The following is a 24,415-nucleotide window of genomic DNA, read 5'->3' on the forward strand; positions in this document are numbered from 1 at the left end:
GCATCCAGTGGGTAGAGGCCAGGGATGCTGCCAAACGTCCCATAATGCACAGGACAGCCCCCAGAACAAGGGGTTATCTGACCCCAAATGTCTATAGTGTCGAGACTGAGAAGGCCCGAGTTTAGCTAGAGATTTGCTTGTACACAACACCGAGCCACCTGTCTATCAGCTCGCCCTCTGGGGCTCACAGCTTCACTGATGGGCTGCATCCACGGACTCAGCGCCATCAGATGGAGGAAGACACTGGGCTGTGCTGGTCGGTACCGCCCCCAACCGGATCGCAAGCCCCACTGGACTGCTCCCTCCCGGAGCTCTTAGACCCACGCTGGCTCGATAGTACGACTGGCTCAGGGCGTTGTGCGCACCTCAGTACAGTCGTGTGCGTCCTTTGCGCTCAGCTACCAAGTAACATTTACATCTGCTGCCTCCACACTAAATTAATATATTTTAATGCTTATACCCATAAATCATTCACTTCAAAATCCTCATCTTTTATGAATAAGTTCATCATTTTCATTCACATTTTGTCACAAAAATTAGGAGTTTCGCTTTTCGAAAATTCCATCCTCCACTTGTCTTTTATGTGTGGCAAGATAGTAAACCAGCAGATTAGCTTTTCTTTCATCACAGCCGAGGAGGACGAGCTAGAACGTAACACAATCAAAACAAATTGCTTAGGAAAATAATTCCTTTATTTAAAGGAATTACCAATAAGCAGGCAGCTTTCATAGGAAACAAAAACTGTCACGGAGCTAGCCAGGGTCGGGGAACGCCGAGTCTGAATTATACTCTCTTCTGCACAGTTACTGTTCCAAATTATAGCAATACTCACATCTTGTAAATGACTTTGAAAGTGGGGTAAGATAAACACCATGGAAAAACCGGCTGCTCCTAACATCACTTTACAAGTGTGGCACCAAAAGAAGACCATCTCTGCCTCGTGTCTGATGGCCGGCAGTTCCTCAGCAGTGCAGCGTGACATGGCCCAGCGTGGCCACGTGCCACCTGTACCCACTGACGCCACTTCTCAGGGAGTATTTTCCCCCAGGTGGTGTACACTTATTTTCTTCAAAAACGATCAGACTGGCCAGTTGTTAAAAAGGTAGTCTTCGGGCTTCCCTGGTGGCGCAGTGGTTGAGAGTCCGCCTGCCGATGCAGGGGACGCGGGTTCGTGCCCCGGTCCGGGAGGATCCCACATGCCGCGGAGCGGCTGGGCCCCGTGAGCCATGGCCGCTGAGCCTGCGCGTCCGGAGCCTGTGCTCCGCAACGGGAGAGGCCACGGCAGTGAGAGGCCCGCGCACCGCAAAAAAAAAAAAAAAAAAAAAAAGGTGGTTTTCATCGTATAAGCATTCCTGAATGAAATGTTGTCATCTTGCGTGTACAACGGCAAGTGTACACACTGCTGCAAAATAAAGGACATCCAAGTGGCGCTTTGGCGAATTTAGAATATCTGATACAAGTTGAGATTTCATGTAATTTTTTTTTTTTTTACAAAAAACCCCATTTGAAAATAAGTGAAAGCAAAAGCTTGAAACTAATTTATCTGTTTGCTGTCTTTAGATCATTTCTACTGCATGAATAAAGCAAAGAGGTAAATTCAAGTTATCCCAGGATATTACCGGTAAGAGGTTAAAGTACGTTCTAATGGGCAGATTAATTCTGCGGGGAAATAACATTAAATCTTTCTGAAGCCTTGAAATTTCTCAAAAGCATTCTTACTGCTTTCTTGCAACAGACGGAGTCATCTGGCTAGCTAATCTGGCATCTTGAATAACTGCACTTACGGCCCGTCAATTTGATCTTCCAAGGTTAACTGATTATTTCAACAAGAATTCTTGCCAGAAAAGATCTGAGTGCTTACATCTTTTCATTAATTCATGCTGTTTGGTGAGAAGGTGAAAAAATAAGAAGGGGCGGCTTGATTTAACGCTTTCATTACTGGGTCTCCAAAGGAGCAGCAGGTCTGGGGCACAGCTTTCCTGGGTCAAACTGCGGCTCTATTTACAGAATCAAAACAAATCAGCACCGCTTCCTCCCTCCCCGAGTCCGGCTTTCTGGAGGACGGGTGTGTGTGCTCGCTCGTAACCCAAGTGGCTGGTTTCGCCTGGACTCTGCCTGCAGCAGCGACCGCTGGCGCTGGCCACGCCGCCCGGGGCTCCTGGCGAGGACTCGCTCTAGCAGTAATCAGGGATTCGTCACCGACATCTTTCTTTCCAGAGGCCCAGCCAGGACAGCGGATCGCCCCGTCACACAAATGGTGTCACGACCCATCGGCTGAGCCGCAGAACCTGGCCGGACGTCAGGGTTTCTTTTTCATGGGCATTAAAATTGTGCAGGCATTCATGCTTCTTAGCAAGAGAAAAAGCAGCCCCAAACCCTCCTAGGCTGAGAAAGAATGTACGTTTATCTGAACCGCCGCCGTGGCCCTGCAGTTCTGTTTCTGAACACGACCAGTTCGCATCCCCAGTGCCCAGAGGGCCTGGAGATCCGGGGCTCCTTCTCTGGCCCTTCCCAGACCTCCGCCAGGTACACGGCCACGGACTTCACTCCATTTTGTCCTCTTTTCCCACTCAGGCTTAAAGAGAACGGGCAAAACCACCTTTTTTTTTTTTTTTTTTTTTCACTTGCAGGATCTTGGTTCCTCGACCAGGGATCGAACTCGTGCCCCCTGCAGTGGAAGCGCAGAGTCTTAGCCGCTGGACCGCCAGGGAAGTCCTAAGTCCATCCTTTTCTGCTCATGGTTTGGGGCCTGCAGCCTCCTCTCCGTCCTCCGCTCGCCCCATGACGGCTCACTGGAGGGCGAGGGGGGTGGGGTCCTGCTTCCCAGGGGGGCTGGCACCGCCGCAGTGCCAGGGCCAGGAGGCGGGGCCGGAGCCGCGGGGTGGCTGTACAGGCGCCTGCAGGCTGGCAGGGCCGCTCTGCCCTCCCTCCACGCTTCCAAATGGAATTGGAATTGGAAGGAGAAGGCCACAGCTTTATTTACATAACACAAGAGATAAAACGATCAACAAGCATTAATCATGATCATTACCCAAATCATACAAAATGGCGCTGCTGACCGCTTCCGCAGCACGTCCGTTACTTTCTGTTCCCTTTCTTTCCCTCTTGGAAAGAGGGGAAAACGACAAAATCATCAGGGCAATCTGGGGTCCCCCCAGTTGAAACGTGTGTAAATTAAACACACGCGAAGTGCTCGCTCCGTGGGAAATGAGTGCAGAAAGCACGGAGGCCGGAGCGTATCACTGTGCCCGCCCCGCCGAGGCCTGACAGGTATTATTGCCCTCGGGAGAATGATTTGAGGCCGGTAGGGATCCCGGGGTCCGGGAATGTCAGGGGACTGTGATTAGACAAGTTTAATTAGGATCTACCCTGCTGCTCCTAACAAGCGTTTAATTAACTTTGAGGCAGGGTAATTAGCTCTCGATGGAGGCTGATTTCCTTCCTCACCTTCTGTTGACACTTGTCCTGCCCTGAGGCGCCCCGCAGGCTGACAGTGTAATGGATAGGGACGTCAGGAAGCCGAAGACCAGGGCTGAGTCTAAACAAAGCCCAGCCCAGCAATGAAGATAAAATCCTCATGAACAACAACCGTCTGTCCGGGTCCTGGGAGCCACAGGAGGCCAAGGAGCCCACAGGCAGAGGGAGGTGCCTTTCAGGAGGGGAGGGAACCGTCCCAGAAACAACGCCAGCCCCCCTCAGTCCCTGCCCCGCCCACCCTCCGGGGAGGTTCAGAGCTTGAGTACCACCTTCTCATCCCAAATGGATGTCCCATAGAGGCTCTGGCCCGATGCCCGCCTGTCGTGGTGATGCAAAGAACCAGAGGGCTTTGCCCAGACGCCGGCCACCCTAGCACCTCCTCCCGTTCTCGGAGACCTGCATCTCCAAACTCCCGGCCGTGGACTTGCTCGGTAGTCCTCTGAGATCTCCGTTAAAAATAACGGGCTCCCTACGGCAATGCAACCGCCAAGCCTGGGGGCTGGAGGGGTTGAACACGCCCCCCGGTAATTACATGAAAGGCTTAATACCCACGTCCAGCTTCAGAAGCACATGGGCTGCCCAAGGGAATCGTCTCATGTCTGCACACCCGTGTGCCCAGCAGCAAACTCACTCCAGCCAAAAGGTGGAAGCAGCTCATGTCCATCAATGGATGCTGGGTAAGCACAACGTGGTCCATCCATACGATGGGGTATTATCACTCAGCCTTCGAAAGGAAGGAGATCCTGACACCTGCTACAACACGGGTGAACCTTGAGGACAGTATGCTCAATGGAATAAGCCAGTTGCAGAAGGACAAATACTACCTGAGTCCACTTATATGAGGGACCGAGAGTCGTCAGATTCATAGAGACAAAAAGTGGATGGTGGGTCCCAGGCACTGGGAGTTAGCGTTGAGTGGATGCAGAGTTTCAGTCTGGGAGGAAGGAAAAGTTCTGGAGACGGTGTTGATGGCTGTACAGCACAGTTCACCCTTGACTCACACGGGGGACTGGGGCGCCAGCCTTCTGCACGGTAGAAAATCCCAGTATAATCCCAGTATAACTCCGTGTACACAGTTCCTCCATATACGTGGTTCCACATCTGCAGATTCAACCCAGCCCCGAGCACGTGGGGCTGTAGTGTCTACTTTTGAAAACAATCTGTGGATAAGTGGACACATGCAGCTTAAACCCACGTTGTTCAAGGATCAACTATAACGTTAATGTACTTAATGTCACTGAATCATACACTTAAAAATGGTTACCTACACGTTTTATGTTATGCATATTTTACTGCAAAATAAAAAGGGAATTGGTTCTTAATTGTTTGCAGTCTGGGCCCAGTGGCCTGAGGGTTTTCTGTTACTTTCTTCCAGAAAAGGCTCAGATGTCCTCCAGACCAAGGCCAGACCTTCCTATCTGAGTGGTAGAAAGGCTTGGATCTGAAGCCCTACCTTTCAGTACTCGATGTGTTGATTGTTACAGGCTATCATGGGATGAGGGATGTGTCCTGAAATCTTGGGGGTGTGTCTGGGCCACTGGCCCCTTAAGACGAGACACACATGTTGTGTCATCCACAGCCCGCGAGGGCCTTGGAGAAGGAAGCGGCACCTCGGTTCTGCCCACCCATGCGCCCAGCCCCGGTCACCCCCAGTTGCTTATTCTGAGCCGACCAAGCCAGAGGCACACAGGCCGGGCTGCACTCACCGGTTGGCGTCCCTGCTGTGCCGGGGCTGCGTACCGTCGGCACAGCCCTGGACGCTCTAGTGAGCAGACAGGCGGGTTTCCGTTCCACCGGAGGGAGAGCTCGATGGGCATGATACAGAATGACAGATGGTGAGAACGGCTACACCGGGAAACCAGGCAGGGAAGCCTGGCGGGGGGGGGGCATGTTCCAATCTAACTGGAGGTCATCAGAAAGGCCCCCCTGAGACGATGCTGTCGGGCCTGGTGGGCGTCTGGGAAACGGTGCTGCGGGCAGAAGGAGAGGCAGGTGCAAAGGCCCTGAAGTCGGGGGACTTGCCCAAAGCTAACGTTAAGCGGGATCAGAACTCGGGCGCAGGTATCTCTGCCCTCACAGCACCCGGAGCCCCGTGACGCTGAGCCACACACACTCAAGTGCGGGGGCAACTGTCAGCCTCCCTTCCACCCCTCCTTAACCTCCCTGGGAGGCGGCGGGGAGTTTTCCATCAGCAGCGCTTTCTTCTTTAGGGCAAGATTTTGATCCTGAATCACACGCAGAGCTCCCTGAGGATGCACTCGGTCTCGTCAGTCAGTTTCACTGTAGTGAGAAAGACAGAAAGCATCAAGGACCTTTCCCGAAAGTGCAGGGCAATGCCACGTGCGTTGATCCTCAGGAAGCAGGGTGAAATGTTCTTGAATTGCCTGAGCCATAATCACGTGCATTTCCACTAACAAGTTACTTCTTAATTGTTTCTCTAAGAGCATTATTAATTTTTTAAACTGACCCGGAAACCAAAACAGTTAAATTGTGAGCTCCTTCAGGGCCGGTGCCCCGGACACGGTGACACCAGGTGCCGTGCAGGTGTCAGCGCGTGGGCACGCTCACCTGGGCAGTGGATCCGCCTTCTGCTCCTGTGTAACCAGCCCCCATAACTGCCACCTCAGCCGTCCCTCCCCAAGCTGCAAAGCAACACCCACAGTCAAACCTTAAGAACCAGGGCTCATACACTTGAAAATTATGACCACGTGCTTCTTGGAGAAAGAGTCAAACCACAGAAAAACAAACTAAAGCATGAAAAAAAAGCCCCCGAGCGGTTTCAGGCCCTCACCGCCGTCCTGGCTTCTCCTCCTGCCCGGGGATCCCATTTCTTCCCGTCCCTCCCTAATGTCGCCTCACTCACGGCCTGTCCCCTCCGCTGCTTTGCTTTTCTCCTTGAGCTCCCGTCCTGGTCTCTGTTATGGGTTTACTGCGTATCTGGCTCTTGCCCGCGGTCCCCGTGGGAGGGCAGGGGGTCTGCTTTGCTTACTGTTTCACCTGCTCATCCAGACATGCGATCAATAGCTATTAAATGAGTAAAGAACGAATAACTCCCCACAATGACATCAGGGGTTTGAAAACAGGAACAAATCAAAACTAGGAACATCCTCGGTGTGTCCCGAGAATGTTCCAGTGGGAACTGATGCTGGGAGGAATGACCCCGACTATTGGAAATACTCAGTTTAATTGACGAATTGACCGCACATTGAGTGTCCTAATTCCATCCCACAGTTACAAGCTCTTGTAAAAGGGGAGCCACGAAGCGGTGGAACAGATCAGGTGGCCTCCAGTGCCCATGTCTGTCTGGACACTGGTCTGCGTCAGTCCTGAAGCCCCCGCCCCAGGTCCTTTCGCTCCCCCTCGCTTTCCCAGGAGAAGGGCTTGCCTTTGCATGGGCGGGCGGGACGGGAGGCTCGTGGGGACCAGAGGGGCAGGTACCCCGGCTTTGCAGCCTCCTTCTCGTGAGCGGGGCGTTGGGGGCCACAGAACCCTGTCCTGCCTTCTTCTTGGTGAAAGAGGCACTGAAAGAGGAAGAACCCCCAAGAAAACTACGCAGAGAAATGTGGCTGATTCCCGGCGAAAATACAGTTTCCCGTGAGGGCGTCTGTAGTTCAAACGCACGGGTCACGTGGCTATTCGTCCAGGCCCCTCCGGCCCCGGCACCAGCCTAACCTTCCTCTTAGGGCGTAAACCACACTACAGGGCAGGGGCTGTTTATCTCCGTTCATGTCACCCTGTTCCCCTCCAGAATCCCTCCGAGCTTCTGAAGCTCTTCCAGGCCACCTGCCAAGCTGGCTGCCGCCATGCCGCTGCCCGCTGGGCCCCTCTCTGCCCGCACAGCTGGCCGGACTCCACTGGGCTGGGAGCCAGCCTGGGGGGCAACCAGGAGCCCCCCACTAGCCCACGCCCACGCCCACGCCACCGCCCTCCCCAGGGACTCAGGCTCCACCCCCTGCCCCTCCCGAGGGCAGAGCTCACTGGCTCCTGGAGGTGGGGAGGGGCCTTTGGGCGGCGCCTCACCCTCTGCTCCTTCTCGGTTCCCTCCTCTGTTCCCTCGCTTCCACTCGCCCTCCCCGCTCCCGGCTCCCCCTCCTTCCACATCGTGGCTGGAAAGATGGATCTTCCTGAAACAGCGATCCCGGCACGTCGCTTCCTTGCTCTGTGGTCCTCAGTGGCTGCCCTGGATCCAAGACCAAGTCTGCGCCGCTCCAGGCTGGGTGCCCCCTGAGGCTGATCCGGGGACAGGCTGAGCGCAGGCATCACTGGGGAGGTGACCCAGGAGACGCAGAGCAGGCAGCGGAGGCACCGTGGGGGAAGAGAAGGGAGCCGGCTCTGTGTCCGTGAGTTCGGGGGCTTGGTCCTCGAGGGCCCTCGGGAGGTAGCTGGGAAAGCCGTCCCACCTGAAGGCTGAGCGGGTAGCGGTGCTCGTCCCCTGTGTACGGGGGGTCGTCTGGGGTGTCGGGATGCTCTGAGTAGTGGACACGGTCTTGCTACCAGAGAAAGCCTGGGCAGAGTTCCGGGGCCTTGTAAAGGCTCGGCCGGCAGGAGACCGGAGAACCTCGTCTCTCTGCCTCGGCGTTGGAGATCCTCCACCCCTCTGCCCTCCGGAACACTCTCATTCCGAGTCTTCCCGACCCCCTTTGAAGGTCGCCAAGCTTTGATCGGGACACTCCCCTTTCTAGGAAAGGCTCTTCACGCCTGGTGACTGACTCAGCCCTGTAAGATGCGGCTCCCGTGTGCCCTTCCCCGTAAACTTGGGTGTCATCCCTCAGGCTGACTCACCAGCCTCCCTGGGGACCTCACGGCTCACACCACCTTCCGGGCTGCCTCCTGGCTCCGCCACCGCGCCCCTCGTTCCTGCCGTGCCTGGTCCCCCAGCGCCTGAACCAGCTCCAGTTACAGACAAGCCTGCTCACCACCAGGCTCTCAGCGCCGGAATGTAACAGCCTTGCACCCCAGGGACCGATAACTTAGCTCCTACTGCGGCATTTATGACATGCGGATGTGGGCAGATGACAATTTATACACACGTGCTCCTTTCAGACTTCTTAAAATCCCATTTTAAATGCGTAAGGAGGAGCTTACTCTTTAAAGAAAAGTGGTGAGAAACATTTATGTACTGAAAGGTATAACCACTCCTCTCCCCCACTGAACTTTTTTTGCAAATTTGGATTTCTGAATTCCAGGCTTATTTGAAGCAGACACATTTGCATGGCACCCGAGAAGGGCTGGCCAGTGGGACATGGTGCAATGTTTTCCAATAAAATGCAATCATCATGACTGCCACGCAGCAAACATTGGAATAATGCAGGCTCGAGGGGCCGCTGTTCCTTCTGCAGCGTCGGAAAGAATCTTTAGCAACAGTGGTCTGTGATGTAACACTGCCTTGTTCTCAACCCCAGTACGTTAGAAACACTCAGCCGTGCAGTTTGAAAAAGCACAGGCAACATTATAATTGCTCGTGTCCGAGGAGAAGCAGCAATGTTCTCACGGTGGAACGCTGACCACGGCTGTGCTAACCGCCCCCATTCACACCTCTTCTCAACAAGAACGCGGAGGACGGACTGACGTGGAAAACCGGAGCCACGGAAAGCGGCTACAAAGTAATTTCCAGAAGACTGTTTCCAATAAAGCCTGCTCTTGCCAAGGCTGTTGATGGCCAAGGAGCCAAGGACCAGTCGGTACCCCACGCCCGCCCCCCCAGACAGCCGCCCCGGCTGGTCCTGTCTACCTTACTTGGGGTCAGGTGAAGAGAGTGGCTACAGACGGAGTCAAATCTGCCAGGGCTCAGAGGGTCTGCGAATTGACTCAAGTAAACCAGAAAGATGTGAACAGTTTCATCCCTCTTACACATACACACTCGACCGCAAAACGGCAAACCTGCAATACGGAAAACCTTTTAAACGCCACCTAGTCCTCGAACACGTATGTCACCCCGACAGCGCTCTGCGCTGCGGTGCCCTCGGGTGGTTACTCACTGCTAGATGGTCTAGAGCTGCCCAGGGACCCAAGGTGAGGAGGCCAGGTGGTTTCCAACCTGGGTTCTCAGAGATGCTCCAAGGATAGGGGTTGTGCAGGCGGACAGCTGTTTCCCCGCCCCCTGCACTCTTACCTGTTTTACATGTTGGGCTTCAAAGTGTGATCTCCCCTGAAATCCCTGATCTATCCAACTCCTCTTACTTAAAATAAATTTTACTGAAGTATAGTTAATTTACAATGCTGTGTTACTTTCAAGTGTACAGAAAAGTGATGCAGATATATATATATATATACTTATCTATTCTTTTCAGATTCTTTTCCGTTATAGGTTATGACAAGATACTGACTATAGTTCCCTGTGCTATACAGTAGTTTACCTATTTTATATATAGTAGTGTGTAAAAACTCCTCTTATTTTTATTTTTTGGCGGTACGCGGGCCTCTCACTGTCGTGGCCTCTCCCGTTGCGGAGCACAGGCTCCGGACACGCAGGCTCAGCGGCCATGGCTCACGGGCCCAGCCGCTCCGTGGCATGTGGGATCCTCCCGGACCGGGGCACGAACCCGTGTCCCCTGCATCGGCAGGCGGACTCTCAACCACTGCGCCACCAGGGAAGCCCCAAACTCCTCTTATTTTTAAAGAAAATAAAAGCAAGACAAAAGACTCGTGTAGCTTGATGAGGGTCACCTCTGTCCTCCAGACGGCAGGCAGCACAGATGTGTTACCTGGCTTGGGCTGCCGCAACAGAGCGCCACAAACAGGGCCAAGTAAAACCAAAGGAATGTATTAGCGCTCAGCCTGGAGGCGGAAGTCCGAGGTCATGGTGTCCGCAGACTGCTTCTCTCCGAGGAGGGTCTGCTCCAGGCCTCTCCGCCGGCTCCTGGTGCTTCCCGAAGATCCTGCAGATCCTTGTAGAAGCATCACCTGTCTCTGCCTCTATCTACAGCTGGCGTTCTCCGTGTGCAACTGTGTCCAAACTTCCTCTTTCTGTGAGGACTCCACGGGTAACGGATTAGGGTTTATAAGGACACCCCATCATAATGGACTGATGGATGACCTCAACTTGACCATCTGCTGACACCCGATTCCAAATAAGGTCGCCTTCCCAAGTTCTGGGGGTGAGCACTTCCACACCTACACGGGAACACAATTCAGCTGCCCACAACCGCGGGCTGGAACACAGGTCTCCCGTCTCCCAGGGGATCTGTTTCCATTCCCCAGAGAACAGCTTCCAGGAGGCTACAGGTTTGCAAGTTATTTCAAGATAAGAACTGACGATGACTGCAGTTTCACTTTCGATACTCTTCGGTTTCTCCAGATTCTCTCCTCTCGAAACGCCGAGATGCCCAGTGCCCCGCAGATCCCTGGGGCTGATGGGGAGCCGGGTGCGTGGGGGCACCCCACAGCCCAGAGGAGTGAGCGGTGTGGTGGCACTCACGCCCTCTGCAGCGTCACCAGAGATGGTCGCGAAGCCAGCCGTGGAGGGGACCCTGGAGGAAGCTCCCGGTGACATGCAGGTGGAAGGGCTGGGACAACGGCAAAAATCAGTGCCAGGATTTGGCCCCAGCTGTGCCCGGGAGGTGATGGCTGAGGGCAGGGGAGATCTCGGCGTTGGCAGCCGTGGCGCGGGCAGACCTCCCGTGTTTGCTGTAATGAGGTCACTTCCATCCTCTCTCGCTTCGTCTTCTCTGAGACTCACAGGTTCTGAAAAACTGCCCGACCCTCTGACACTTATCTAAACTGAGCGATGATGATACGGGACACCTGCGGCGCACTGGGCACTCGTTGAATCTGCTCGGGAATGAAGCTGCCTCTGGATCCGACTCATTCACGGGGTCGCCTTCTCCAGGCTCCGCCTTTTGAAATCCCGGCAATTTTATCGCATTTTCCCTCGCATCAGACCATTAACAAAGGGTAAAATCTCGTCTGAAGTGAGCTGGGTTAGAAACAGACCCTGCAGTCGTTACCGTGAGGCTTGTGGCCCTCGTGAGGGAAGAAGATGACGCTGGGAATATACAAAGGAAAAAAAGAAGAGATGGGAAAACTCTTTTCTAAAAAGGTGAACATGTTCCATGTTTTGTAGGGGCCTTAGCTGTAGGTTTCCTGGTGGTAACCGGGCTCCTTCTCAACTGAGGACCCGGAGGGGCTGGCCGTGGGGAGTGAGGCTTGCTGCCGGGCACCTCCGTCCTGCGCCCAGTATTCCTTTCATGCATCTTCCTTAGTCTGCAGCCAGGATTCTCTGAGCAATAAATAGCTCTAATTATTTTTTTAAAAGAAAATGCAAATACATACGATGGTGCATGCGTGGTCCACATACAGTGGGAGCAGCCTCTAATCTTTACTCCATTCGACGCTCCAATGCGCTGGGTACAACCAGTAAAGACAGACGGAACTCTGAGCAGGTCGTGCAAATATGCTTCTGTGAGGTGAGCACGCAGACCCACACCCCAGAGAGCAGCGGGCAGAATAAAGGGGAAGAGATTCTTTATCAGTCCCAGAGATGGGGGGCTGCTGAGGTGAAGACAGGCATGGTGTTCCGTGGGCTGAGTCTACTCGCTGGCCAGGCTGCACACACACTGCATGTCAATAAACCCCACACGCACTTTAGTGACTCGTAGGTTGACTTATAATAAAAAAGATGACGCTATAGGGCACTATGGGATTTATTTTATGGAGGCGAGTTGCCTTCTGTTATTTTTTTCAGTGGCACAGTGCAAACATGGCTGCCCCCAGGGAGGGGCTGGTGGCCGAGGGCGGATGGGGAGAAGACATTTTTTTTTTGGTCCCCAAAGATATATATTTTTAAATTCAAAAATAGTTGATTTTCAATGTTGTTTTGGTTTCAGGTGTACAGCAAAGTGATTCAGTTTTGTTCATATATATATATATATATATACTTTTTCAGATTCTTTTCCATTATAGGTTATTATAAGATTTTGAGCATAGTTCCCTGTGCTGTAGAGTAGATCCTTGTTGATTATCTATTTCATATCTAGTAGTGTGTATATGTTAATCTCAAACTCCTAATTTATCCCCCTCCCCCCCGTAACCATTAGTTTGTTCTCTTTGTCTGCGAGTCTATTCCTGTACCGTAAATAAGTTCATCTGTGTCCCACCTTAGATTCCACATGTAAGGGACATCGTACGGTTAGTCTTTCTCTGTCTGCCTCCCTTCCCTTAGTATGAGCATCTCTAGGTCCGTCCAGAGTACCCCACGCCCGGCAGCCAGGTAGCCCCTGCTTGCTCAGCGGCGCAGGGCCACGAAGACCACCAGGGAAGCTGAAACCAGGAAAGTGATCCTCAAAATCAACCAGGGGAAACTGCACTTGCTCAGTGACCCTTAAGGACAGGTCCCAGGACGGCGAGGGGCGGGTTGGGACACGCCCAGCACACGGGCAGTCACATCTTCACCGTTAACACTCCTTCTCATCGTCACTCCTAGGCGCTCACGCTACAGACACTCTACGTGCGTACCGCCCTCCGAGGATGTTCGCTGCGGCGTTGTCTGTAAAAATTGGAAATGACTCATTGCAAAAAAAAGTTGGAAGTAACTCAAATGTCCCTCAGCGACACACTGGTTCAAAAATAAACGACAAACCCATTGGTAAGAGGGAATGTGTGCACCTTCTGAGAACAAAGTGGATCCATTTGTGCCGACAGAGAAAGCCGTGATCTGCTAAGCGAAAAACCAAGCTGGGAAACCGGATAAAGAATGCGATTCCATTTTTGTTAAAAAAAAAAAAAGATAAGACAGGGTAGTAAGCAAATAGAAAAAAAAGGCCAAAGGCATTTGCGCGAGGCTGTCGACAGCCATGATCCTAGGATACGAGCCGGCAGCGAGCAGCCACACGCAGGGGGAACGGTGCTTCTGGAGTACTTAGTTCTACGACCTACCCGAGGGATCTTACGATCCACATTTTCCTCTGTTTGTAAAAGATATGATGGTGTTTGCTTCAGAGAGCAAAATCAATGTGTAGGAGAGACAAGTGCCCGAAGGGAAAATCAGGGGTGGAGGGGGGGAAAGACTTGGAGTTTAGAGCTCTGTTCACCACGTAGGACTGTAGCTCATAACACAAGTTCCAAATAATGGGAAACAACCTGCTGGTGTTTTAACTTGCATGCCTTACTCAACGTGAGCTTTCTTTACTCTCCTTAATTTATTTCAATGACAGAAATAATTAATGAAGAAGGATCTTCTTCCCCGCGGCCCCCACTCCTCCCTCCCTTCCTTCCTTCCTCTTTCCTTCCTTCTTCTCTCCTCCTTCGCTTCTTTGTTTCTTTCTAAGATAGAGCCTCCTATGCCTGGTGGTCCCTGTCAGTTCGAACATGACAGCAAACAAGGAAATGGAAATAAACTCTGCGCTGAAGGACGCCCTCCCTGTGATGGACTCTGGGATCACGTGTGGCCCATGGGGTGGTGTGGACACTGCATTTGAGATTAACCAGAGTGAGCCCCGGCCTTGGCCGCAGCGGCTCGCCGGGCACAGACACCTGCTCGCGCCGGTCCCAACGCAGAGGCTGCCACGGCGGAGACAGACGGCAGGAGGCCTCGGCTTGGGGGCTGACACTGACCTGGGGCTGCTGGCAGGGGCTGGGTCTCCTGCTGGGTACTGAGACCACCCACCCCAAGCCTTTCCTGAGACGGCCCCTCCTCTGCTCCGAGGGTGACGGCCCAGCTCTTCACCGCCCCGCCAGTGAGTGGTCTCTGGGCGAGCGCTTCCCTTGGCTGTGGAGAGGAAAGCCCACCCTCCGTGGATGTGGAGGCCGGAAGGGACCAGCCCAGCAGCTGGTCCATGACGGGGGCACCTCGACCAGAGGCTTTGACCGCAAGACATTTCTCTCCTCTGAGCTCCGTGCTGCTTCCCAGGGGATAGGCCACAGCCTAAGGCACTGGTTTAAAACCGGAACCAGATGCTGTAATCTAGGAATATTTTCCCTATATTTGGCTTACATGGAAGTTTAAGAGAAATCAATAAGAAAGAAAGTGAAAACACAAATAAGCTCCGTTCTGAGTCTTAAGAAGCAGCACACGGCCAGTAGGTAGGTGTTTCAAAGCGCCCCAAGGGTGTTATTCCTCTGCAAGGGACGGGAGCAGAAATAGCATTTCCTACACAGCACGCTTCTCGGGACACCAGGTGATGATTCCAGAGGAAGTAAACCTGAGTGTGAGCTTGTTAGCCCTGGGCTGGGATTTGGACGGCGCCGCCTTGGAACTCTATACTACAATCAAATGCAGCAGATTCTATAACCAGCAGTTTCAAATTGTGCGTTCTAAGTTGGTATATTCTACACAAATAAAAGGATCTGATTTTGGGCTTTGAAATCAGCCGCCTGCCTTCTGTTTGCCGCACAATGCCATCTGACTTCTTAAAAAGCTCAGTGCCTTTTTTCCCTCCTGCACCTGCTTAGCTGCAAAAGCGTCAGCATCTCCTCTCAGACGGCTCTGTGTGATGCGGGAGCTGCGATCACCTGACAGCAGCAGGGGAAGCGAGGTGCCCACGGGCCCTGCAGCGCCAGAGGTCATGGGGCCCAACGGCCCCGGGGCCTCGGCACCGCCACGCTCCCCTGACCCACCTGGGAGCCCAAGGCCAGGGATGTTGAGAGCAGAAGCTGCAGGTAGAGCAGCTACTCCTGACTGACAGGAGGGCCTGGATCCCTCCCAGGACCTAGCGTTTATGCAAAGACTCCTCAGGAGGAATTGGCATTTGAAGTCAGCATCACAGAGGGGCCTAGATTACTCACGTGATCAGACAGTATCGTGAAGTACCAGTCAGATCACCAGTCTGTGTGACCTCAGGAAAGTTGCTTGAGTTCTCTGACCCTCCATTCCCCCAACATGGGCTGTTCACAGCACTTCCTTCCTAGGTTTGTGAAGACTGTACCATGAAATACATGTCCAGTTGAGGCAGGAGATAGATAGGCCCCAGGCTGAGCAGCTGCAACGGGTCTCCTGCTGACACCTCGAGATAAGGTACCAGCAGGAGCACTGGGCCCTGATTAGGTGAAAGACAAAGTGACCGCAACTTCCTCATTCCTGTGGTCTCGGGGATTCCCCGCCCGACGCATGCGCGGAAGAGGCCCTTAGTCTAGGGGAGGGACCAAAGGAGGGAGGAGACGCCAGCCCATAATGTGTCCTGCCAACCTCCAAGACACCTTCGCACTGGAATCCATCTTGGCTGAGAGGTGCGCACACCCACCAGGAAGGACCCTGAGTCAGACCAGGTATGGGCACAAGCGAGATGAGTGGCCAGAGACAACCTGGAAAGCTGGCCCCAGGTAAGCAACCTAACCGCCCCTACTGCATGCAGCTCACGCTGAGTACGTGTTCTCCCACACGTGTTTCACTTCTAATAAACGCTGTCCCTATTTCACAATCTCGGTCTTTCTACTGAATTCCTTCCCCAAAGAAGACAAGGACCGAGGTCCTTCTTCCAGCCGTTCCACCGCCAGAACCAGAGCGCTCGGAACAGTGCCCGGCACAAAGGTGAGCTGCTGCCGCTAGGACTACTGTCCCCCCTTATCATCACAGGCATCTTTCCTTAAGAGATTATATGTTTTAGAGACCTCAGCCTTAGTCCAAATCCTTCTTTATCTCCCGTCTCCGTGAAAACTGATTTACTAAATAATTTAATCTGCGGTGTCTAGTACATGCTGGGTGCTCAGAAATATCTGTTAAATGCTGAATGAACGCGCAAGCATGAGTGCCTGAAAATACAGTAAAAATAAAGATTACATTCTCGAAGGACAAGGTTGTGTACTTTAGCGACCTAGGGAGGCCTAAGCGACAGCTGTTTTGATGGGAAGTGATAGCTCTTGGGTCTCCCCACCGTTCTCCAGGGTGGGAACAGCCCTGCCGAGTGAACTGCAGGGGATGGACTGGAGCCACGGAGGCCTGGTGACACCACAGACCCCGGGTCCACCTCACGACAGAGGTGTGAGCACGTCTGCAGGGGTAATCGTGGAAACGGGACACTGACATTTCAATGTTAGTAAGGCAGCAGTTATTTGTGATTTTAGTAGTAGTATCACAAATCACTTGCTTCCAAAATAACATTTTTGCATGCTTTCTCTGCCCCTTTCCAAAAATGTAGAAGATATAAGGCAGTACTTACGATTCCCTAGTAGGGGCTCACATCTGTCTCCTGCTGCCCCCCACTTCCAGAAATACTGCTTATTTTTATGGTTACACCTTTTTGCTTATTTGAATTCTGGCATAATGCCTTCGAGTTCCAGAGGACCTTGCCTGCCTGAGCTAAAGTACAGAGCTACTCGATGACTTCTATTCCGGAATGAAGTGTGAGCGAAGTATAACTATTTCCTCTCCTGTAGCTGTGATATTTACATACAAGGATTTATGTTTAAAAATATTATCCCCCAAGGGTAAATCTTTGCCACGGGGGAGAGTTTCCGGGCCTGGAGTGGGTCGTGGAAATCTTCAATGTGTGCGTTCGCGAGGAAAGGTCGTACCTGACTTTAAAAGTCTTTCCTGTGTCACAGGCCCTGAGTCAATTTGCGGTGGGTGGGATCAACTGAATCGATCCCATGTCCAGGGATCCCTGGCATCTGTTTTGTAAATCAGCTTCTGGGGAGGAAGGCGGGTTTACAGAGATGCCTTCTCCTTCCCTTCCCCATGAGCGGTGGCCACGCTGCTCTTTCTAGATTAGAAGCTGCCACTGGGGGGCAGTGAAAATGGAAAGGGGGCACCCCAACCCTGGCGGCAGTAGCATGGCCGCTACATGGAGAGTTCAGACCCAGATCCTTGTGCTGCTCCGAGGCCAGCGGGGCGCTGTCTGGGGGCCGCTACAGCGTGTCCGTAAGATTCCGGGAGAGGAGGCTCCATCCAGGTCCACAGAGCAGCTTCGCCAGGCGCTTGTTAGAAGTGCGCATTCTCGGGCCGTACCCCCGACCCACTGAATCAGAGACTATGGTGGTCCAGCCCGGCTGCTGTGTTTCAACGAGTCCTGCAGGGAAATCGCATGCACGCTCAGGTGTGCGCACTTTCATTCATTTCCTTTCAGTGAGGAAAGCTTTCGTTTTGTTTCATTTAAATAATTATGTGGAGGGGAGGAGCTGGGGTCGCCGGGGGAAGGTCCCCCCCGACCGTCACTCCAGTGAAGCCTGCTCTGGGCTGCCGGCTGGGTCTGCCTGTCTTCTCTCAGCCGTGCCTCTACCTGCCTTCCTCTGTGGGTCACATGCAAGACACAGGTGGTTCTGGTTTTTCCTGATCTTTCTATGCAACCCACAGGGGAGGACTCAAATCTTTAGTAGCAAGATGTCAAGGGAAGCCAAGATCCGCCCAGAAGGCTTTTACTGCATATGTTCGGCTGCCGGAGTGTCACACGAGGCTAAATGTTCACAAGAGGAAGATAACGATTAGTCATTCAAGGCCAAATTCGCGGCTAAGGCTCCCCCTTCTAGCTCATCTGAAAGTGTCCCCAGGCTTGCCACAGGAGGTGGGTTGCTATGGTGATGTAGGAGCTGATACAGAATTTGGAAAAAGATTATAAAATGTTCCAAGAGAAGAAAGGCTTCTTACTATTTAAAAACACTCGGTCTGAGTATAGGCAGGTGCCTTTCACTGCCTGTTTCCCATAAACGTAGCTGTCCTCGTGACACAAATCAAAATTCCCTAATTTTTAAGACAAAGCAGTATCTTATTTTACAACGTAACTCGGGACCCCAAAAGATCAAAACCACAGCAACAAAGATCTTTCTCCTAGCACACCCCTCACTGCGAGCCAACTCCTGACACAATTTCGCTGTCTGCACGTGTATTTGAGAAACGGATTTAACGGATGCGATTTGCTGACTGCTGTTGCAGACGCCCAAGGTCTGGGCTGCTCTGGGCCTCACGCGTCACGGAGGATAGCAGGATGGCAGTGTTTCCAAGGACTGTCACTCAATAAGCATGAAATTACGTTTAATCACAAATATAATGTAAATGAATGTAATCAGGTAATTAGAATGGCATGATATTTGCAACACGGAGCAGTGCGCTTATAATGTTGTGTAAAATTATGTTAAAAATTCTTATTGAACTTTGTAATAAAAAGGCAGTGTTCAGAGAAAGCAGATGATTTTAAAGTTCAACATCTTGATCGCTTCAACATTTCATTTATGAAATGCTGTGTTTAGCCAATACTTTTAACAATTTGCTAAATATGTTTTGTAAAAATCAAACAATTTCATAGTTAGCGGAGTGCTAAAAAAGCCCTAGGATCCATTCTCTTGGCTGCGTATAGCTCGAACAGCTGAAACCATTTTAAGAAGATGCTTCATTATAAATCATTGAAAATAGGAATTCACAACAGAAATGCTGACACAATCCTTCCTTCCAAGCGAGGGCCTGAAGTACCACCGGATTCCTGACGTGACCGAATGACAAGATCTGACGTGTCTGCTCGGGCAGAAGTGACGCAGACAGCTCTGCTCAGCGAGGGCCGTCTGTGCGGCGCGATCTGGTTGCTTCCGAGTGAAGTGACCCAACAGGGGCCGCGCCCGCTTTCCCAAGCGTGTCTGTGTAAACGTCCTGGTGTTGTGCGGTGGCTTTCAAGGTGCTTCCAGGAGCTCGGGGCTGTCCTGGGGCCCCTGGTCTGCGGCACCTGTGCCCCCATCTGCTCACCTGGGGAAAGAGTGCTGATGCAACCTGTGGAAATTCGCTGGTATTTGGCAGAAGCATCACCAGGTGAGCGCAGGATCGGGGCCAACGCTGGGCTGATGAAGGCAGGACTGGGGGTCCTCGGAGAGGACAGGGGCTGAGCACACCCCGCAGGGAGACAGGCTGGTCGGCACAGCCAGGAAGAGGCAGATGCTGCAGGCCGGCTGAGAAGTGGAGGCCCGCAGGGCAGAGCAGAGCCGCTGAAGGTCCAAGGCTGTGACCCTCTGTGTGTCTCTGTATCTTGAATTCAGAGAAAACCATACAGGATGAGGTGTTAACACAAGCTGACGATAAATGCAGTCATAGTTTTTCTGATAATCACGGGGTAAGTCTCCCAATGATTCGGTTCTCCTCCTTTGGGGTGTCTGAAGTTTACTTCCCTACCCCCTGGGAGTTAGGGATGGCCACGTGACTTGTGTTGGTCACTGTAGTTGAGTAGAGGGGGATGTGTGTATTTAATGCCTGCGTGTGAACCCACTTTCCCTTCCCAGTTGTAGTGACTGTAAGCCCACATTGAGGACCCCCTCAGCCGAGTGCCCTGAGTGCCTGTGATGAGCAGACCCTCAGCCCTGCCCCCAGGTCCAGCCTGAACATGAAGTCCTCCTGTGTGGGTGCTGAGACTCAGAGCTGTTTGTTACGATAGCTTAACTGAGCCTCCCCGACGAATGCAGATGGCGCATCTGGTTCTGATGGACCTGACAAGGAGAACTGGGTTTTCTAATTAACGTGTGTGACGAAGGTTTGCAATAAATTGTGTAAGCTAAGTTCTGTAGCTTCAATACACGATGTATTACAAGACGTATCCAGTGCAACTATTTAAACATACGCTACACAAGACGTATCCAGTAAACATACGCTACACAAATTTAAATGTCATCCTAAAAATGGAAGCGTGGGCACAGAGTGTTTCAAAAGTGTTAGTAGCATATGAACAAGGAAGTTGAAAGACCCTTGGGCAGTCCTGGTCTGGAGAATCAAGAACCAGGAGCACAGGTCCAAAGCTGTTTTGGGTGCAACTGTGCCCCCAAAGTCCCCACTCCCAGTGCCTCAGAGGGTGACCTTATTTGGAAACAGGGTCACTGCAGACATAGTTAAGATGAGGTCGTGCTGGAGTAGGTGGCCTGTGACCCAATGAGACAGGTGCCCTTAGACACCCAGAGTCTGGTTCTGAGGCCAAGACCCTTCTGCCTGGTCAGGTCCCTTATGTGTCCTGGGGAAGCTGGCCCGCGTATGACTAGACAACCATTTCTGTGGAACTCACATTCCCATAAAAAGGAAGAAAGACCTGCCCATGTTGATTCAGTATGTGCTCAGTCAAGGCGGGAGCCATCTGCCAACACATTTCTTGGGTTCCACGGACGGTAACCCCACGCAAGTCCGTTAGCAGTTAGGAAGGGAGTCTCTGGGTCTGATTGGCCTTCGCGTTGGATTAACAACAATACAAACGCGCGGGCTCCACGCGCAGGTAGCAGGACCCGTGAGGGGCCTGAAGCCCTGGTGGGTGGAGATATCAGCCGGGGGCCTGAGGCAGGGGCTCCTTGGCAGGACCTGTGAGGCTGCCATCATGCATTAAGTGCTTCCCTTAGTCTTTATGCTTCTTATGACCAGGACCCCGGGGCCCCAAGAAGCAAAGTCTGTTCCTAACATCACAGCCTGGTGAGCGGGGTCGGGACTCACCCTGACCCCCGAGCCCCCACGATAACACCAGGCCACACTGTCTCCCCGGAAGCAGTGGAGACTACCCGTTAACAGGAGAACGGAAGAGGGGCAGCCTGCGCCAGCCTCGGGGGACAGGGCCCCACGGGGGAAGGAACCGGGGAGCCGTTCCAGGCAGGAGGCGCTGCTGAGCCTGGGCCCCCTCGCCTGCACGTCCCGGCCGGGCCGAGGGGCCTCCGACAGCAGCCAGCTTTGTTCCCACCGTCCATCCTCAGCTGCGGGTGGTGCCCTCGGCCCAGGTCTGGTTTCAGCAGGTGCCGGGACTGCGGGCACGGAAACAGAGGCGCATTCATCGTGACGCGCGGCCGCCCAGCGCCGCCCATGCAAGCGCAGCCAGGCCTCCCCGTCCGCTTGGGTGCGGTCCTGCCGGGCACAATGATTTATTCATGTCTCCATGAAGATGAGTATCAGGTAGGGCTCATTATATGATGGATTTCAGCTCCTCTGAATGATCGCGCTGCCGCGTGGGACTCGCCGGAGGTGCGGGCCCTGGGAACAGACACCTAACACCGAGGCTTCGTGGGAACCCTGTCCCCGGGGCGCCCGCCTGGGCGGCTGGGAGGTGCACCGGCGAGGCCCGGGCCTGGCTCTGAGCGTCCGGCCGCAGGGAGACCCGGTCTCGTGGGACTCCAGCCACAGAAGGCATCTCCCGCTTCTCCGGAGGCCCTGCTCTCGGCTCGGCCAGGCCTGTGTCTCCGCTGATGGACGGTGGGGAGGGCGCCGGGGGCAGGGGGAGAGGCAGGGCCACTGCTCTGAGGTGGCACGGCTGCGGCCCAGGAGGGTCTGCACAGGAGCTGGTCCCGAGGAGGGAAGGGGACCCTCAGGACGGGCAGTGTGAGGTGCTGGCGGGGGAAAGGCCCGTGTCAGATGCTTGGGGTCGTGGAGCTCACGACGCGCTCAGCGGGGAAAGGGACCGGGAAACCGTGACTCCGGAGCTTTTAAACTGTTAACAAAAGGGGCAGCACGAAGAGATTTCTGCTCAGAAACCGGTGAGCCCTTGGGAGGGGCGTGGTTCTGTCCCCTCCCCCCTTGTCTGCTTCACTCACACTGTGGGAACCGCGACCCCGCCCGGAGGACTGCTGTGATGGTAAAGACCCCCAGGGCGGGGCCAGGTGCGCGTGGTGCCCCAGCAGTGGCGCTGTCATTGTCACGAGGGCAGGGCGCCAGGTGGAGGCCTGGCTGAGTCGTTCATGTGTGTTCCGTCCAGGAGAACCCCCTGTCCCCGTCCCTGCAAACGGCCTCAGGGCTCCGTCAGCGCAGTGAGTGGGGGCCTGACAGCTGGTCCTCAAAAGCCATCAGGCCTGCAGACGTTCTAAGTGGCCCCAAATGTGCAACAACCCTGGTTAATCTGTTTGTGGATTTTCCAACACTGATAAGCTAAGAGTTCTTAAGCGTCTCTTGGGAGTTGCCCCAAGCACAGACCACCCTGAACATGAAAGAAACAGAGTGTAGAGTCAGCTTGCACGGGATTTAAATAATTTCACTCTCAAACTGCGTCTAAATGTCTTTGCTGCTTTGCCCTTAAGCTCCCTGTGGGTTTTTAAAGATGTCTCCCACAGGTGTTTGGTTTTATTCCCAGGTACTAATTTATTTGTAAGGCTTACCTTTTTATCAAACTGGACAAATGACGTCCTCAGTGTTCTATAAATTCACAAATTGAATTAATTTTTTAATTCAATTAATTAATTAATTCTATGGTGCAGCCGAGTCGCTACGTAGGAGCGTTGGGTGGGCACAGGGTCCTCAGAGGTGCTGAGTGGGCATCGCAGGAGCCCAGTTCCCTGACATGAGGGGTCTGACGTGGGGTCAGATCCACTGGTGAGGCATCCTCCAGCCCAGCCAGGCCCAGGACCACTGGGAGGGGACGGAGCCAGAGAGACCCTCGCGCTGGGTGACGACGGGCAGGGATGCTCGGGCCGGGGGCGCCTGTGGTTACGTGCCGGGTCCGGGCTGCCTCTGCTTGCACGTCCCTGCTGCTCCTACCGCTACGTGCGTCAGCCGGGCTGGGAGTGCGGCGGGAGCGCGGTGCTCCCTCCTGGTTACCCACAATAGGACAGGAAGGTGCCATCCGAACCAGCTTCGCTGCTGGCAGGGCTGGGACTCCTGAAACCAAGCCGAATCGATCTCCTGTCTTTGTGTACGTCTATACCTCCGTCTTAGTCCAGCAAGATATAAGTTTACGATGGCTTTTGTGTAGATACAAAGGGAAAAATCAGTGCGAGGAAAACGAGCCAAAGGGGAAAAGAGAAAAAAAAATTAAAAACCCGATAAAGCCAGAACTCCAATAAATATACAAGCTGCATGGTGAGGACCAACTCCCTTGCTAGAAGCAGGCCACATGCCTACTTCCAAGCTTTCTAGCAACTCCTACAAAGAGGGAGGCCAGATCAAATCCATCAGTGAAATAAAAACAGGCCACTTGCCTGGGAGAAATACTAATATTTTAGTCCTAAATCCAGAACTATGGCTCCTGAAGGTTCTTATAAAGGCGGTAATGAGCGACGTCCTCCACATCGTTACTGTAAATACAGGGACACAGCTCATGGCTGTGTCATGAGAAAGACATGGAAACCCACGGGGACATTCAGGAAAATCACCTGTCCCGAAGCGCTGACGTGACATGGCTCAGGTAGGAGGTCAGTCCAAGGCCACAGCGAAGAGCTCTCCCCCATGGACAGTAAGGCCGGTGGGTCGGGAGGGGCTCTGCTGCATTTGGACGTGGCTGTCATGGGTCTGCGGGCCGTGGTAGGGGCGAGGGTGCTAAGCCCATTCTGAAAGTGGAGGAGCCGACAGGAACACGAGCTCAGATTTACCTCCACCCACGTGGTCCACAGGTAGGACCGGCATCCCTCTTACGTGGCTGGCGTCCTGGCCTGGAACTCAGTGGAGGGTCACTTATTTCCTGAAGACGAGCTTGGCCCGGGAACATCTCGCAGCAAGCGTGATTCGACGTTCACCTTGGCCATGAGACACACAGTGAGGCACAGCGGGGCTGGGGGATCTATGTTCTCCAAGTCGAGCGCATTACACAACAGCAGCCCAGGGAACTGTGAGCGCCAACGAACTGCTGGGCAGGGGGGCGTGCGACAGCCACAAGCTCGGACTCAGCTTTCGGGGAGGAGGGTGGTGCCCCTTCTGGCAGCGGTGAGGCCGCGGGGCTGCTGTCAGGTGGACCCCAGCTCTGGACGCCCGGGCAGGGCCATATGCTCTCACCCACACGTTCGCCTTTCTATCGCAGGGGCCCATCTCAGCCCCAGCAACGTACCCAGTCATTGGAGGGGAACTGAAAAACTTTGCCCTTTTAAACATTTCCCTTGGGAACTATTATCTACAGAACGGCTGCCCTCTGACCCCAGCTCCAGAGTCGCGGTCACAGGCAGGCCCCTACGAGGCCCCACGGCCCGTGTGCCCCCGTCCTGCAGGGGAAGACTTGGCCAGCAGCTGGAGAAACCCATTTCCTTGGTCTACGCGCTCGGTGGCCCTGGTGGCCCCAAACTAGCCCTACAACGTCAGGAGGGTGTAAACCGGGACAGCTGTTTGTTGGTTTGTTTTCCTACTTAGAGTGACCGTGATCTAGCCGCGTCC

Source organism: Neophocaena asiaeorientalis, unplaced genomic scaffold, assembly GCF_003031525.2.
Source record: "Neophocaena asiaeorientalis asiaeorientalis breed wild unplaced genomic scaffold, Neophocaena_asiaeorientalis_V1.1 scaffold684, whole genome shotgun sequence".
In the NCBI taxonomy this organism is placed as follows: domain Eukaryota; kingdom Metazoa; phylum Chordata; class Mammalia; order Artiodactyla; family Phocoenidae; genus Neophocaena; species Neophocaena asiaeorientalis.